Genomic DNA, 16061 nt, shown 5'->3' with positions numbered 1-16061 from the left:
TCACACTAATTATCTCCTCTTAAAAACAAAGAACAATTACAAAAAGTCACTTGAACCAAGACATTGCCCCCAAGTATGTGGTACTATGGAAAGAACACTAGATTTATAGTCAGAAGAGCTGGTTCAAATTCCACTTCTTAATGTTTACCATCTGTGTAACAAAACTTACCTAGGACCTCACTTTCCTCAGCTATAAAATGAGAGGACTGGACTACATGGCTTTTGAGGGCCCAATCAGATCTAGTCTATGGTCTATAGCCTAACCAAACTCCCGGGACATGCAGATTGCACCTGCTACCTTCACTTACCAATATACCATTTATTCTTAACCCATCCCATCCTCCAGTCATTAAAACTAGATTCTGCCCTGGCTCTCTATTGAGCCTGCTATCTTGAAACTTACCAGTTCTTTCCTTTAGCCCAAATCCAATTCCTTTTCCTCCAGCTTCCTTCCTCCTGGCCAATCTCGGCAAAGAATTTGATACTGTTGGTTATTTCTTAATTCTTCAATTCAATTCCATTTGTTTTGATTCAATTCAGTTCAGTTTAATTAATCAAAAATGAACATGCAATAAAAAAAGTACTGTACTTGGGAGTCAAAAGACCCAAGTGTAGATCCTGACTTTATATGTTTTGAGCAAGTCATGTAACTACACTGGGCCTCAGCTTCCTCATCTATAAAATGAGAGGGTTGGACTAGATAAGTTCTAATTTAGAGAGGGAGGGAGAGAGAGAGAGAGACAGAGGGAGAGAGAGAGAGACAGAGAGAGAGAGAAAGGAAGAGAGAGCTCTTAGATGTTGAAAACAAAATTTATAATCTCCTTACCCAAACTAGTTTCTCCTCAACTATCCAAGTTGAATCCTTTCTTTCTTCTCCCTTTGCCACTATCCTAGCTCAGACCTTTATCATCTCTCATCCATGCTAGGTGACAAACCTCCCACCCAAGAGTCATAAGTTCTACTTGCTAAGTATCCGCCATGGCCCTAGTGGCTTCCAACACCATGCTACCATTACTTATCCCAACTGAAGTTTGCCAAGATTCCCAGTGGCAAGAAAATCAAAGCCAGCTCTGTTCAAGGACTGGGTTAAGATCATAGATTTAGAACTAAAATCATTTTTAAAATTCTTTCTCTCTCCTCTCCTTCCTGGCTTCCTCCCTCCTCTTCTTCCTCCTCCTTCTTTCTTTTTCTTCTTCTCTTTCTTTCTCTCCCTTATTTCTCTTCTCATCTCTTTTCTTACAAATAAGCAAGGTCTAGTATAGATCCTGAAGCTGCCCAAGGCTAAAATGATCAGATTCTTATCCCTCCTTTTAAAGGAAAGCAGCTTATTGACCATAAATTAAGTGCTATGCATATTAAAGCACATTATAAAGAAATTTATCAGCCACCACGAGAGCTGCCATCCTCTGGGGCCTCCCTCTGAGCAGGTATTTTATCTTTTTAATGAATAAAAAGATATACTGTGACAGAGAATTCACAAAGTACAACCATAATGGATAACTTCGCCATGCTTCCTCAGACCTCCTTCTCTCTCCCTAGGAATATAGCCTGTAGTTGCAGATTCCTGACTTCTGTCTGTCAGCAATGGCCTCTGTACCCTGTAGTACTGATCCATTCTTCCCTACCCTCATATTCACCTATCCACCTAGCTTAGATGGGAAGTCTTCTGGATAGTACCCATCCCATTCATTCTAGCCATCCATAATCACTTAGTACGTAACCATGCCCTGGCATTGTGCAAATACTGTAGAAGAGAGACATTAGACACGTGGACTACAACATTCCTGAGTGTTACCCAAACCAGATTAATATATAATTGGGAAATATTTAATAAAATCCACAAAACTACAAAACATAGATAGATGTTATCAATATGTGGTTTGGGGGCTTTCATGTAGATGGTGGTTTTCATGTAGATGGTGATGAGGTGTCAATATGTGGTTTGTTGTTTTTATGTAGATGGTGATAAGAAGGAAACAAGGGATCTAGAGTCAGAAGCAGGAGGAGAAATGGAATTTCTGGTATGGTAGACATCTAGTGCAAAGGCACGAAGACAGTCCAATAAGAAAGCTGTTTGGCTCTACTGTGGTATGCATGAAAGGGGATAATGTACATTATCATTGGAAAGGTAGGTTGAGGTCAAGTTGTGAAGGGCTTGAATGTCATAGTGAAATATGTATTTGATGCTAGAGGTAATGGGCTGCCACTAGAATTTATTGAGTAGGGGAGTGATAGGAACCAATTTGTTCTATAAAAAAATCACTGGTGGCTGTGCAGAGGATTGTTGAAATGGGGAGAGACTTGAGGCTGGGACACCAATGAGAAGACTACTGCAATAGCCTAGGTGAGGTGGAAAGGGCTTGAACTAGTGCCATAGAAGGTGAAGAGGAAGGGATGAATGGGAAAGATTTGATGGGGAGATACAGGGTAAGATTTGGCAATTGACTGAATATATGGGTTGATCAATAATAAAGAGTAAAAAATTTTACTGAGGTTGGGAAACAGGGTGATTGGAAAAATGATGGTGCCCTTGGCAGAAATTAGTAAGTATGAAAGAGGTATAGGTTGGGGGTGAGTAGGCTGGGGAGAGATGTGTACCATTTTGGACAAGTTGAGTTTGCAATGCCTAGGGCATTTAGTTTAAAATGTTCAATGATGGAGATGAGCGAATGGAAGTCAGAAGATAGATTAGGGATAGGGAGAGACAGAGACACACAGAGAGAGACAGACAAACAAAGACAGAGAGAGATCGAGATAGAAAAAGAGGGAGAAAAGAACAGGGAGAGAGCTAGATAGACAGAGACAGAGAGAGAGAAAGAGAGAGACAGAGACAGAGAAACAGAAAGGTCCTGTATATATGCATGAGCATAGAAATGATAATTAAACCCATGTAAGCTGATGTCATCAAGCAAGAAGTGCATGGAAGGAAGAAAGCAGTACTCAGGCAGCCTGAAGAGTGGTCAGATAGGAGAGAACCAAAAGCAAAGAGGGTCACAAAAACCTGGAAAAGAGAGTATCTAGGAAGAAAAAATAATCCACAGTGTCAAAAGCTGCAGAGGTGTAGAGGGATGCAGATCCTAAATATTTACTGAATCTGAGACAATAATAATGCTATCTCCTTCCTGAGTGGATCAATTCATGAGGCTCCAGATAGGACTTATTCAATGCTGATCTCTTTGGATGACTCAGAGGGAGGCAGTATGTTTATTGTAAAGGGGAAGAACCCAGCAGAACAGTATTCAAAAACTGATGACACGACATTTTTAGCTATGGGTCCTTGGTCAAGTCATTTAACCATTTTTATCCTCTTTCCTCAATTCAATGCCCGAAATAATTATTAAGCTTCTCTGCATCATCTATAATTTGGAGAGTGAAGAGGGTGGTCAGCCAGATACCTCCTAGATCAAAGATCCAATAATCAGTTCTTCTGGGAATTGGTTGCTGCTTAATAGGAAGCCCTGATGTATAAGGCAGCTAAGTGGTACAGTGCATGTCAGAGAGACATGAATTCTAATTCTAACTCAGTCTTTTAACTAGCTGAGTAATCCCAGATACAGTTTCCTAATCCGTAAAATGGGAATAGGACGGACCTCACAGGGTTGTTGATAGGACCAAATGAGACAATAAATACAACACACTGGACAAATCTTAAAGTTTTTTTATAAATGCTTGCTGTTGTTATTGTTGTTATAACAGGAGAATCACCTGCAGGATTTAGGGGACACTCCCACCAAGAAAGCTCCCAAGTAGCCATGGTCATCAAGATGGGCCCTCCTTACCCACTTCCAAAACTTAAAGGCCCAGAAGGGTGTTTCATTTGATTCAGCTTTAAATAAGATCAGAGAACCTTCTCTGTCCTCTCTCTGTGCTCTCCCCCTTTCTCCTTTGATGAATGGAGCCATGGGACAGAAGAGAGAAGGTGCCCCTCACCCTTTTTAATGCCTGGCCAGAGAATCCAGCGAAGGATATAAATAGCTGCCTTGGTGACAACGTGCAGATTAATGAAGTAAGTAATAATCTCTGGAAACCACGATGCTCTGTGTTCTCTAACAAGGCTGAAAATGATTTGCACTGGGTGTTTATGGCTCCTGGTAAGGGCCCCCAGGTCCTGCAAGCACTGAATTAAAAACTTTTTGATTAACTTTCACTGTGAGTCAACTTTTTGTTTGTTTCTGCTGAGTGAATAAATAGGGACCCCACAACTCTGTGCCAAAAAAGCAGCCCTGGTAAATCACTGTGCAGTCCTCCTAGAAGCTCACCTGGAACCTGCAGCCAGCCTGGGCATCATTCACAGGCTTGACATCACCTGCGAGACTCAAGATTTGTCTGATTCATAAAAAGTCCATCACATAGGTGTGTAGATGGATCCTTTCCCATTTATTTAAAGGGCATTTTAGCTGTCAGGAGGTGGGGTTACTTGGACTTCGGATTTTTTATGAGGAAGCAATATTTTTCACTATTTGATGTTGAGAGGTGCTAGTGCGAGTATATAGAGAGAGACACATACCCAGTTTGGACTTGAAGTCATAATAAATTTATACGCTATTTACACATGGTTTTAAATCAGTTCACTAAAGGAAAGTGTGCAGTCGAGCTAGAAATTTAACTACTCTTCCAGCTGCATAAATTGGTCACTGCTTTTATAAGGAGAATGGAAGCAAAGGACAAGAGCGAGGGAAGAGGTTTTCCAGCAATAGGAAAGTCATGAATGCCCTTGAACCTTCTACTTAGAGTCTTCGATAGCTTAGAGGAGAGACTCCTGCAATGGAAATCAGAGAGACCTGGATTCAAAGGTCACTTCTGATATTGACTACGATGATTGTCAAGGCAACTGACCTCTCTGTGTCTTAGTTTCCTCACCTTTAAAATGACAATAGTTAATGCCAGTAGTACCTAGCTTGCAGGGCTATTATAAGGCTTAAGTGACATAATATATTTAAAGAGTTTTGGAAATTTTAAAGCATTTTATCAATATCAGTTTTCATTATTATCCACCCTAGGACAACATACACTGTGTGCTCAGGGGTGTGCTGGAGACAGACTCTGAAATTTTAGCGCCAGCATTTATGCGTCTGACATCCAGCTGCAAATCAAGGCTTGATTTGTTGTTGTGTTGATTGTCTAGAGCTCTAGACAAGAAAATTCTGGAGAAAATATTAATGAGGCAGATTAAATTTAAAAGTGTGTCTTGTGAAGGGCAGCTAGGTGGCAAAGTGGATAGAGCACTGGCTCTAAAGTCAGGAGGACCTGAGTTTAAATCTGACCTCGCACACTTACTAGTTGTGTGACCTTGGGCAAGTCACTTAACCCTGACTGCTTCCAAAAGAAATTATGTTCTGTGGACATTGCTATTTTGGAAAGCTGGTTGTTAAACACCCATGCTCCACCATTTATTAGCAACCTTGATCAAATGGCTTCACTTTTCTAAGCGTCAGTTTTCTCATTTTTCGAACTGAGATAATAATGTCCCTCTCTCTGCATATCTTGAAGGTTCAAATGTGGACAGCTGGGTACAGAAGAGAGAGCAGTGGATTTGCAGGTAGAGGACTTGAGTTAGAATCCTAGCTCTTACTCCTGAGCAAGTCACCTGACCTTTCTGACCTCAGTTTCTTCATCTGTAAAATAAGAAGGATAGACTAGATGATCTCTAAGATCCCATAAACTTCAGATCTATAATCTTATGTTATTGTCCAATGAAGAATCGGCCCTCAGCTTTATCACTTGTTTTCTCTGTGTGACTTTGAATGAATCACTCAACCTTTGAGTTTCTCACTTTCCTCATCTGAAAAATTAGGGGCTGAATTCAAGGGTTCTCAACCTTTTTATATCATGGACCCCTTCAGAACTCTGATGAAGCCTGTGGTATGCTTCTTAGAATGATGATTTAAAGTCATAAAATAAAATGCATAGGATTATAAAAGAGACCAATTATATTGAAATAGTTATCAATTTAAAGGAAAAAAAAACAAGTTCACCAGACCCCATAGGAAGATGATTTCTGGGGTCCTTTCCAGCTCCAAATCCAAGGATGAGATAATTTAGAAAAGGACTTTACAACACTGTTACAACACCTTGCAACAAAATATAAATCTGAACTCATTATTATATGAAACATTTCTTTAGAATTTCCTATTTCCTGAGCTTCATATAGTTGTTGAAATGTTATACAAAATCATAGACACAGCACTGACTGAGTATGTCTAGTTTTTCTAGATTATGCTTCATCAGTATGTTCCTTAGACCCTCCAAACCCCTTCTAGCCACTATTTTAATAGTTCTTGAGTCAAGGGTATTAACACATAGTCTTTCCCAGGGGAATCTGACAGATAACAATGACAATCCTTGCCACACCCTCTGCAGGGCGGACTTTAGAATGCTCTTCCAACACTGCTGGCCTTTTGGTCTACAAATGAACATGGAGTAGGAAAAATAGTTTCCTTCCCCAAGGAAAATGAAGGGGGCGAATGTCTGCTTACTCCGTGCCTTTTAACAAGCAGATTTATTCTAGGCCCTGTGATCTAGAGCACTTTGAACTGAGTTCCTAGAACGTGGTGGTGGAAAGGGATAGAACACGGACAATAAGAGAACTTACGTTGAGTATTAAGATGTACTTTATCCATTTATTTATTCATTCCTTCAACAAGTATTTATTACGTTTGTTTTGGAGTAAGAGAATCTAATTGTAATCCTGCCTCTGCTATGAAATATTTATTTAAGATCTTGGGAAAGTCAATTAACCTCTTTGGGCCTTGATTTTCCCTTCTTTAAAAATAAGCAGGGGGTGTGGACTAGATTATCTCTAAGGCCCTTTCTGGCTCTCAATTTAAGATCCAATGAACCAGTGCTCAAAACATTTCCATCTGGATACCCTAAGGATGTCCCATCCTTTCTGTCTCGACAGCAATAATAGAATGGACCCTGGGTCCTTTGGAAGAGTCATTTCCTAGTCATTTCCAGGGCCCAAGATGAGACCTGTAAGCTTCACAAAGTAGACTCTAATCTTCAAGACTGCATTCAGACCCATACAGGTTTTTGTTTGGTTGGATGGAAACCCAGAGTGTCAGAAGAAAGTGGACTCAGCTCGCTTCGTTTGTCACATTGCTGCACTTCCTGTTGGGAAAGCCTTGGGTACCAGAATCGTCAGCTTTTTAAAAAATTCACATTTATTTTTTATTCTGGACTTAGCAAACACCAAATAAAATTTCATATTAAAAGCAGAACAAATAGAGAAGACTACATTAAAATCATAAACTTCTATTACATGCAGGTTGATTTTCCTTATGCATATATGCATATATATGTATATATATATAAATAATAAACAACATAAATTTTCAAAGCTGACCTCACTGTCTGTAATTTCTTCTGCCCTTCCTTCTGCTTTCTCCTGTACATTTTTTAATAAAGTATTTCAATCTGGTAACCTTATCTTCAGTCCTGCTCTCCTTCCCAACACCTCAACGCTTTTTCAAAAGAAAAAAAAACTCTAGTAATAAATATGTATAATCAAGCAAAACAAATTTCCACATTGGCTATTTCTAATAGATATAAATGTGTGTGTGTGTGTGTGTGTGTGTGTGTGTGTGTGTGTGTGTGTGTGTGTGTGTAAATTTTATACTTTGAGTTTACCTCCTCTTTTTCAGGAGAGAGGTAATATGCTTCACCTTCTGACCTATGGAACTATGATTGATCATTGCATTAATTAGAGTTCTTTAGTCTTTTAAAGTTGTTTGCTTTACCATGTCTTTTTTTTTTTTTTTTTATAAATTGTTCTCTAGCTTCTAATCACTTCATTCCACATTCGTTTATGTAGGTTTCAGGTTTCTCTTGAAACAACCCTTTTAGCATTTCATACAATAAAATAATGTTCTATTACATTTACATATCAAAATTTATTCAGCCATTCCCCCATTGATTGGCATTTCCTTAGTTTCTTGTTCTTCACTGTTCAGTCATTTCAATCATGTTCAACTTTTTGTGACTCCATCTGGGGTTTTCCTGGCAAAGATAATGGAGTGGTGTGCAATATCCTTCTCTGGCTCATTTTTACAGATGAGGGAACTGAGGCAAACAGGGTGAAGTGACTTGCTCAGGGTTACACAGCCATTAAGTATCAGAGGTTGGATTTGAACTCAGGCCTTCCTGACTCCAGGCCCAGCGCTCTATCCACTTCACCACCTTCTTTGCTATAATAAAAACAGTCAATACAAACATTCTTATACATATGAGTCCCTTTCCTCTCTCTTTGATCTCTTTGGCAAATAGGCCTAGTAATAAATAGCTTTGCTGGACCAAAGGGTATGCACAATTTGACTTTTAGGGCATAGTTCCAAATTCCACTCCAAGAATGACTGGACCTATTCACAGCGTCACTAATAGTATGCTGATGTGCCTATTTTTCTGAGGCCCCTCCAACAAGTGTCATCTTCCTCCTTTCATCATCTTCACTGATCTGGTGGGTAGGAGGAGAATGTTGGAACTGTTTTAAAAGGCATTTCTCCAGTTATAAGTGTTCTGGGAGCATTTAAAAAAAATATATATGGCTATTGTTAGCTTGAATTTCTTTTTTTAGAATTGCCTGTTCATAGCCTTTGATTATTTATCAAATGGAAAATTACTGCATTGGTTTTATTTGGACAAAAACTTTTTAATTTTATGTAATCAAAATTATTCATTTGATCTCATACAATCCTAATTTTTTTGTTGTTCATTTAATCCATAGTTTTGAAAGGTATTTCTTCCCTATGATATGACATTTTATAGCTAAGTCATGTGTCCATTTGGAGCTTCCCAAGACAGGCATATGCTAAGAGATGTTGGTTTAAATCTAATTTCTCCCAGACTGCTTTCTAGTTTTCCTAGCATATTTGGTAAATAGTGAGACCTCCAATAGCTGGAGTCTTAGGGCTTATCAAACACAAGGCTACTATGTTAAGAGAGCATAGAATAGTTTATCTGTTAGATTTATAGATAAGGAAAGAATTTAGGACCAAAAACATATAGAGAGAATTAAAACATATAAAATGGATACTTTTGATTATATAAAATTTAAAAGATGTTTACACAAACAAAACCAATGCAACCAAAATTACAAGGAAAGCAGAAAACTAGAGGAAAATTTTTGCAACCAGTATCTCTGATAAAGGCTTCATTTCTCACATATATAGATAACTGCCTCAAATTCATAAAAATACAAGTTATTTCTCAGTTGTTAAATGGCAAAGGATATGAATAGGCAGTTTTCAGACAAAGAAAGCAAAGTTATCTATAGTCATATGAAAAAATGCTCTAAATCACTATTGATCAGAGAAATGCAAATTAAAACAAGTCTGAGGTACCACCTCATACCTATCAGAGTGGCTAATATGGCAAAAAAAAAAAAAAAAGAAAAATGTTGAATATCAGAGGGGATGTGGGAAAACTGAGACACTAATGCACTGTTGGTCAAGTTGTGAACTGATCCAACTTTTCCAAAGCACAACTTGGAACTATGCTGAAAGTGCTATAAACTGTGTATACCCTTTGATCCAGCAATGTCACTGCTAGGTCTATATCCCAAAGTCATCCAAAAAAGGGGAAAAGGACCTATTTATACAAAAATATTTATAGCAGCTCTTTTTACAGTAGCTAAGAATTGGAAATCAAAGGGATGCCCATTAGTTGGCGAATGGCTAAACAATCTGTGGTACATGATTTTAATAGAATATTATTGTGCTACAAGAAATGACAAGCAGGATGATTTCAGGAAAACCTGGAAAGACTTACATGAACTGATGATGTACAGTGAAGTAAAACAGGAGAACATGGTACACATTAACAGTAACAGTGTTTGATGAAGAACTGTGAATGACTTATCTATTCTCAGCAGTACAATGATCCAAGACAATTCCAAAGAACTAACGATAATAATTAACACCTCCAGCAAAAAAGTGATATTGATTGAATACAGACTGGAGCACACCGTTTTTCATTGACTCATTTTTTTCTTTTATTCAAGTCTTCTTGTAGAAAATGACTAATATGGAAATGTTTTACACAATTGCATATGTATAATTTATATCTGATTGCTTACCATCTTGGGCAGGGGATGGGGTGAGGAAGGGAAGGACAGAATTTGGAACTCAAAACTTTAAATTAAAATGTTAAAAATTGGGGAAAAAGAGTCACTTGTAAAAGTCTACTCACTGCCTACTAATATTCTCACTGAGAATGCCATCCATTTGTGTAGAGATGATTCACAAAGATTTTATATAGAGGGAAAAGTAATTTGATGCATTGGTAATTATTAATGTTCTCTTAATCACCTTTTATTATTTGAATAATGCCAAGGCTTCTCCCCACCTCGCAACTTTGGAATGTTTCCGTCTTTCGAATAACACTAAAATTATTATTAGTTCTCCAATATCCTCACAATTGTAGATCTCTTCTTTACCCACTTGTTCAAATGCGGATGCTCTGCCCATCTTTGTTCTTTCGGTGTTACTTTTATTTCTTGTATAAGAGCATCCAGGACTGTGATGCTAGGGTACAAATGTGGCAGTTCTTTGATTCTTAATGGAGAAAGTCACTTGTTAAGATATTTTTTATTTGTTTGTTTTACAAATCTTTTCCATTTTTTACAAATTTTTTCCATTTTTCTTCTATTTGTAATTTTCCCTGCATTTTCATCACTGAATATTCTTGGAGTATTTTGGAGTATCTTTCTTAAAGAGGGAAAAAATATCATCCAAATCAAAACTCATGAGAGTAAATGGTCTTTGTCAGTGAATTCAGGAGCCCTGACAAAATATAAAGACATAAAAGAAGTAAGGGAAGAGTCCTTCCCTCCATGAACAGCTATGAAGGATTTAATCTTGGTGCTTCATTGATTCACAACTGACTCAAGGCAAAATAGCAGGAGATTCAAAACAATATCAAGCAACCAAGGTGAGTAGATTGGCTTATAATTGCCATCCTCATTTATCACAGCTACATCCTTGATCATTGGGGCATTCCTGGAATTTAATATGGTGAACAAAATGAATTCTTTACCTGGGTAGCTAACCTCAAGGAGAATCATGTTGTTGGATGAGCCGACTGAAAAAAACCTTCAAAATGGCCAACACAAGCTATTGTTTTCTCTTTCTTCTCTGCAAAGGAATCAGAAGATCCACAGCTGGAAGGAAAAGCTAAAACACTATTTGACAGAGGTGGGCTCCAATATGATGTCAGTAGGCCTGAGCATTGGACATTCAGCCCAAGACAAAATTTAATCATGATAAACATAAAGTCTTACATAAGACTAAAAATTAATTCCACAAGTGCAAGACAGGGAAGACGTGACTAGAAAAGACTCCATCTAAACAAATCTAGTATTTTTAGTGAACTATCAGCTCAACATGAGGCAACAGTATGATATGTCAGCCAAGAAAGCTAATATGACCTTAGGATTCATTAAGAGTCAGTCAATATTAAGTGCCTTCTGTGTGCCAGGCACTATTCTAACTTCTGGGTATGCAAATAGGAAAAAAGGACATCTCTGCCCTCAAGGAATTTACAATGATGGGGGAAGACAAGACATAAAAGAAGCTGAAACACAGAAGCAGAAGGAAGAGCAGGAGAGTGGGCTAGAGGAGCCTGGGGTAGGTAACTGACCTGAGGCATGGTGGAAAATCAGAGAAGTCCCAAAGTAGTGAAGCTAGGTAAGAAATGAAGAGATGCCCTGAGGTAAGTGCCCTCCTTATATGGAGTTCCTGACTTTACCTTCCCATCAAGAGGGATAGAGGATGGTGATGAGGCAGAATCTCAAGACTGATGGGATCCTGCAAGATGATGAGGTTTCCCCACAATGAGTTTCCTGGGGCATGGTGGAAAAGTCATAGAAGTCCCAAAGTAGGGTATCTATGAGAGAAAGCTATTGTGACCTTAGGACACATTAAGAGAAGCTTAGAATCCAGGACAAGGAAAGTGGTTGGACCACACTTGAAGAACTATGTTCAGCTTTGGAGACCAGTACTAGGAAAGATGTTGATAAAAAATACAACTTCCAAAGTTCATGTTATGTGAAGATCATCTGAAGAATGTGAAGATGTTTTCAACAGGAAAAGAATGACTCAAGGAGAACTTGATAGCTGTTTTCAAGTACTGGAAAGACTGTCATGTAGAAAATACATAGGATTTGTTCTGCTTGGCTTCAACCAAGATTAGGAGCAATGAGTGGAAGCTACATATATCAGCCCCATATAAGGAAAATCTCCTAACAAACAGAACTGTCCCAAAGTGAAATGGGCTCCACTTTGCTAAAGGTTTTCAAGCCATGTTGTATGACCTCTCATCTACCATGTTAAAGAGTATGTGTTGGACTAGAAGAGCCCTACCAGCTCTGAGATTCTGTGACTATGAATCAATGATTCTTTCAAGAGCCACTCACAGCAGGCTATAATATAGAGCCAGAAAAGGCACGATTCCATAACATCTTCCTGCAGGGGAGGCTTGGGCTTCCAGAAGATTTCATCCTAAGAAACATTCAATGAGTACCCTTGCTTACAGGGGAAGACTGAAAGACCAGATATTTCAGCAACAGGGATAATACCTGAAACATGACCAAAGAAATCAGATAGCAGTTCTTCTCCAAACCAAATAATACAGAAGGTAGAAAAAAATAACTAGCTGGTGGTCCAGCAATTTCAACATAAGGCTATGGAGTGGGTCTGGAAGAGTACAGGTCCAAATGAATATAATATTTTAGTCATTCCTGTAGGAATATCTCCATAGTGCCAATTATCTTTTTAATCCAAAATCAATGTGTTCTATTGGCATCCTACTGATACCAAGAGAAAACAAAGAAGGTCAACATATTTGGTGGATCCCTTATGGATGACTGATGGTAGAACATAGAAAAAGTGCCACGCAGGGTGGGCACAAATAGACAGACTGCCATCTGTGTTGTGGAAGGCAACCCCCACATTGATGAGATCACAGATCTAACTCTGGGTGAATATCCAACTTCAGTGACACACAGAGTCCAGTCTATACTACAGTCTACATTGTAACAAACTACAGCCCAAGGGCCAAATAGAGCCCATTGCCCATTTTTTCTATGGCCTGCATCCTACAAATGATTTTTACATTTTAAGATATGATAAAACCCTACTTATAAATGTAAAAATCATTCTTAGCTCATGGATCACACAAAACTAGCCAATCTGTCAGAATTGACCTGTAAGCCATAGTGTGCCAACCCCTGCAATAGTTTAATTTCCAAATTCAAAGCAAGAGATGCTCAGATGCATCTGCGATAAAGGAGAATTGCAGTTACAAACAGGACAAATCACCTTGATGACTCGCTGTTATCGTCAGTCTCCTGCTGTTATTGTCCTGATCCAGCTGTGCACTGATGAAGGAAGAGTGAGCTCCTTAAAGACTTACCCACAACACTGTGTGCAATCCAGCTGGGCGATCATAGAAGCTAGCACAGCGCCCTGCTGAAAGTAGCTCCCTGATACCTGTTTGCATGGCAGAAGGCATATCATGATCCTAGTTTGCCCTTTTTGGTCAATCTGGTAACAAGTACTGGAGATGGAAGGTTAGTAGGTAGTAATAGACGCACCAAAAAGCATCAATGAAATATTTTTAAAATTTTACTTTTTCCAAATTACATATAAAAACAATTTTTAACATTCTTTTTTTAATAGTCTGAGTTCAAAATTTCTCTTCCTCACTCCCCACATTCATTGAGAAGGCAATCAATTTTACATAGAAAACGTATTTCCATATTACTCATGTCAGGAAGGAAAGTACAGATCAAAAAGGAAAACTAAAAAAAATAAAGTTAAAAAAAAGAAGCATGCTTCCATCTGCATTCTGACTCCATGAGTTCTTTCTCTGGAGGTGGACAGCATTTTTCATCCGAAGTCCTTAGGGATTGTCTCGGATCTTTGTATTGCTGAGAACAGCTAAGTCATTCACAACTGATCATCCAGGATTGCTTACGGGGTACACTGTTCTGTACACTGTTCTCCCAGTGCTGCTCACTTCACTCTGCATCAATAATGAAACATTTTAAAGTGCAGAGTAGGAAACAAAAAGGTCATAGAGGAGGATACATATGTACGTGCATATGTGTATATACAAACGTGGGGTGAGAGGCAAATACACACACATACATGGAAGTGTAACAGTCAATGTCTGTAACTGTGTGTGTATTTCAATGATTGCCTCTACAGTCAAAAGGCCGGTTATGTTACATTTCACCCTTTCCCCAGGGTTCTCTAGTACTTTTAATGGGGTTTAGGGGTATCTAGTTTTTGCTGTTGACTCAAACCTCCACTGATTGTGGGTGTTCTCTCAGTTTTGAAAGGGTCCCTAGCACCCCAGTTTCATTCAACCACTTAACAGACAATTTTTTATGAAATATTTGTTTCAAAGATATAACAAAAACAAACATAGAAACACTCCCCCCAAGCCAAACACCTGTGTGGCATAATTTCCCCCATACACCTTCAGGCTCTAAAGAGTGGAGGGAGTTTGGGTTCACAACTTAACTCAGTAACTATGTAGTACAGTCTTACCGAGTTCCAAGTCCAAAGCACCCCTGGGCTAGATTCCTAGCACCTTGGCTTCTCAGGGCTTCCCACCTGGGCTGGAAATAACACACAGCCTGGAATCCTGGCTCCAAGATTGCCAGAGCTTGATTTACTGGGTTCAAGGACCACACTGCCTGTTCCCAAAACTGAAAAAGACAAATGACACAGACCAAAACCCTGAGGTTCAGGACTAAAGAACGAAAAGGGAGGGAGAGAGAAAGGTAGACTTCCCTCCCATACACACACTCAGCTTACTGTACAATGTCCATGCTGGGGGTGGATGAGATCTTCACACACACACACACACACACACACACACACACACACACACACACACACACACACACACTCCCCCCACCCCCTGCCAGATGCTGCTAGAGAGAAAGAACAAATCTAATAGTTTTAAGAATACAACCTGTTCTAGCTACACAGCCAATGGAAAGAGGCTGTCCTTGCCAATGAAGTAAGGAAACACAAAGTGTCTTCTTCCAGAAGCAGGTCCCTACTGTCTTCTACATGGATACCTCTATTTTAGGTGATCTAGGTATGTGCAAAGTCTAGTTACACATATACATATATGTACATATGTTAGTATATCCAAATGCATTTATATGTATTATGTTATATGAGTATATATAAATATGTATATATTATTATATACAAATATGCATATGTGTGTGTGTGTGTGTGTGTGTGTGTGTGTGTCAAAGAGGCATAATGGATAGAGTTACCCTTGGAACCAAAAAGATGGGTGTAAGTCCTACCTAGGACCCAATGGCTTTGTGACCTGAGCAAATCACTCAATCTCTCAGGGCTCTTGGTAAATCTCTAGAAATTCCTCACTGGAAGCTCTCTATACCAATGAAATCAGAAGTTTGATCCTTATCTACCGATCAATCTATGTGTATATGTATGTCTGTGTAATTTCTATAATTTAACAAGGTAATACTTAAAATCCTCACCATTTCCTATGCTCATATACTAATGCAATCATTCTCAACTTAGCTGTTCAGGACCAGTTTTGAAAAGACAGTTTAGGAGCAAGTTGTTCATTGGTAAGCCACCTACCTCACCCAGACCTCCTTATTGGTGCTTTCCAACACAATCCCTCATCATGAAGCAAGCATATCTAACTTCTTACAAGAAGTAAACCAGATTATAAGCTATTAGAGTTGTTCCTTAGAGATCATTTAGTCTCTTCCTTTCATTTTACAATAAAGAGATTAATGCACTTGTCCAAGACTGCACAGGTGACAAATAGAGCCAGGGTGTGCCCCAGTTTGCAGATTTCAGATCCAGTGGGCTTTCTAGGACACAGCACCAAAGAGAGTGGGACAAAGGAAGAACCAAGATAGGAGCTAACAACCAGGAAATGAAGGAATTTGTCAGAGGTGTAGCAAACCCAGGTGCAACTCGTCAGTCATGCGCCTTTGTTTCTTCCTTTCTCCAGTGGGTTGGCATGAGTTAGTCAAACTTCCCCCTGCTTATACTGAGTTT

The 16061-nt window shown here is 38.9% G+C and overlaps 1 long non-coding RNA gene across 1 annotated transcript in view; it reads right to left on the bottom strand.

Moving 5' to 3' along the window:
- Positions 1-13526: 13526 nt before the first annotated feature.
- Positions 13527-16061, bottom strand: part of LOC140511946 (uncharacterized) — a 168842-nt gene continuing 166307 nt past the window's right edge. Inside the window, exons 4-5 of the long non-coding RNA XR_011969728.1 lie at positions 14550-14710; positions 13527-14019 (exon numbers count right to left, since the gene is read on the bottom strand). This is a non-coding gene — a long non-coding RNA (uncharacterized lncRNA). The remainder of the gene's footprint in view (positions 14020-14549; positions 14711-16061) is intronic.

Source organism: Notamacropus eugenii, chromosome 6 (genome assembly GCF_028372415.1).
Source record: "Notamacropus eugenii isolate mMacEug1 chromosome 6, mMacEug1.pri_v2, whole genome shotgun sequence".
Taxonomy (NCBI): Eukaryota; Metazoa; Chordata; class Mammalia; order Diprotodontia; family Macropodidae; genus Notamacropus; species Notamacropus eugenii.
The sequence above is the reverse complement of the archived record's forward strand: the minus strand, read 5'-3'. Positions and strand labels throughout refer to the sequence as shown.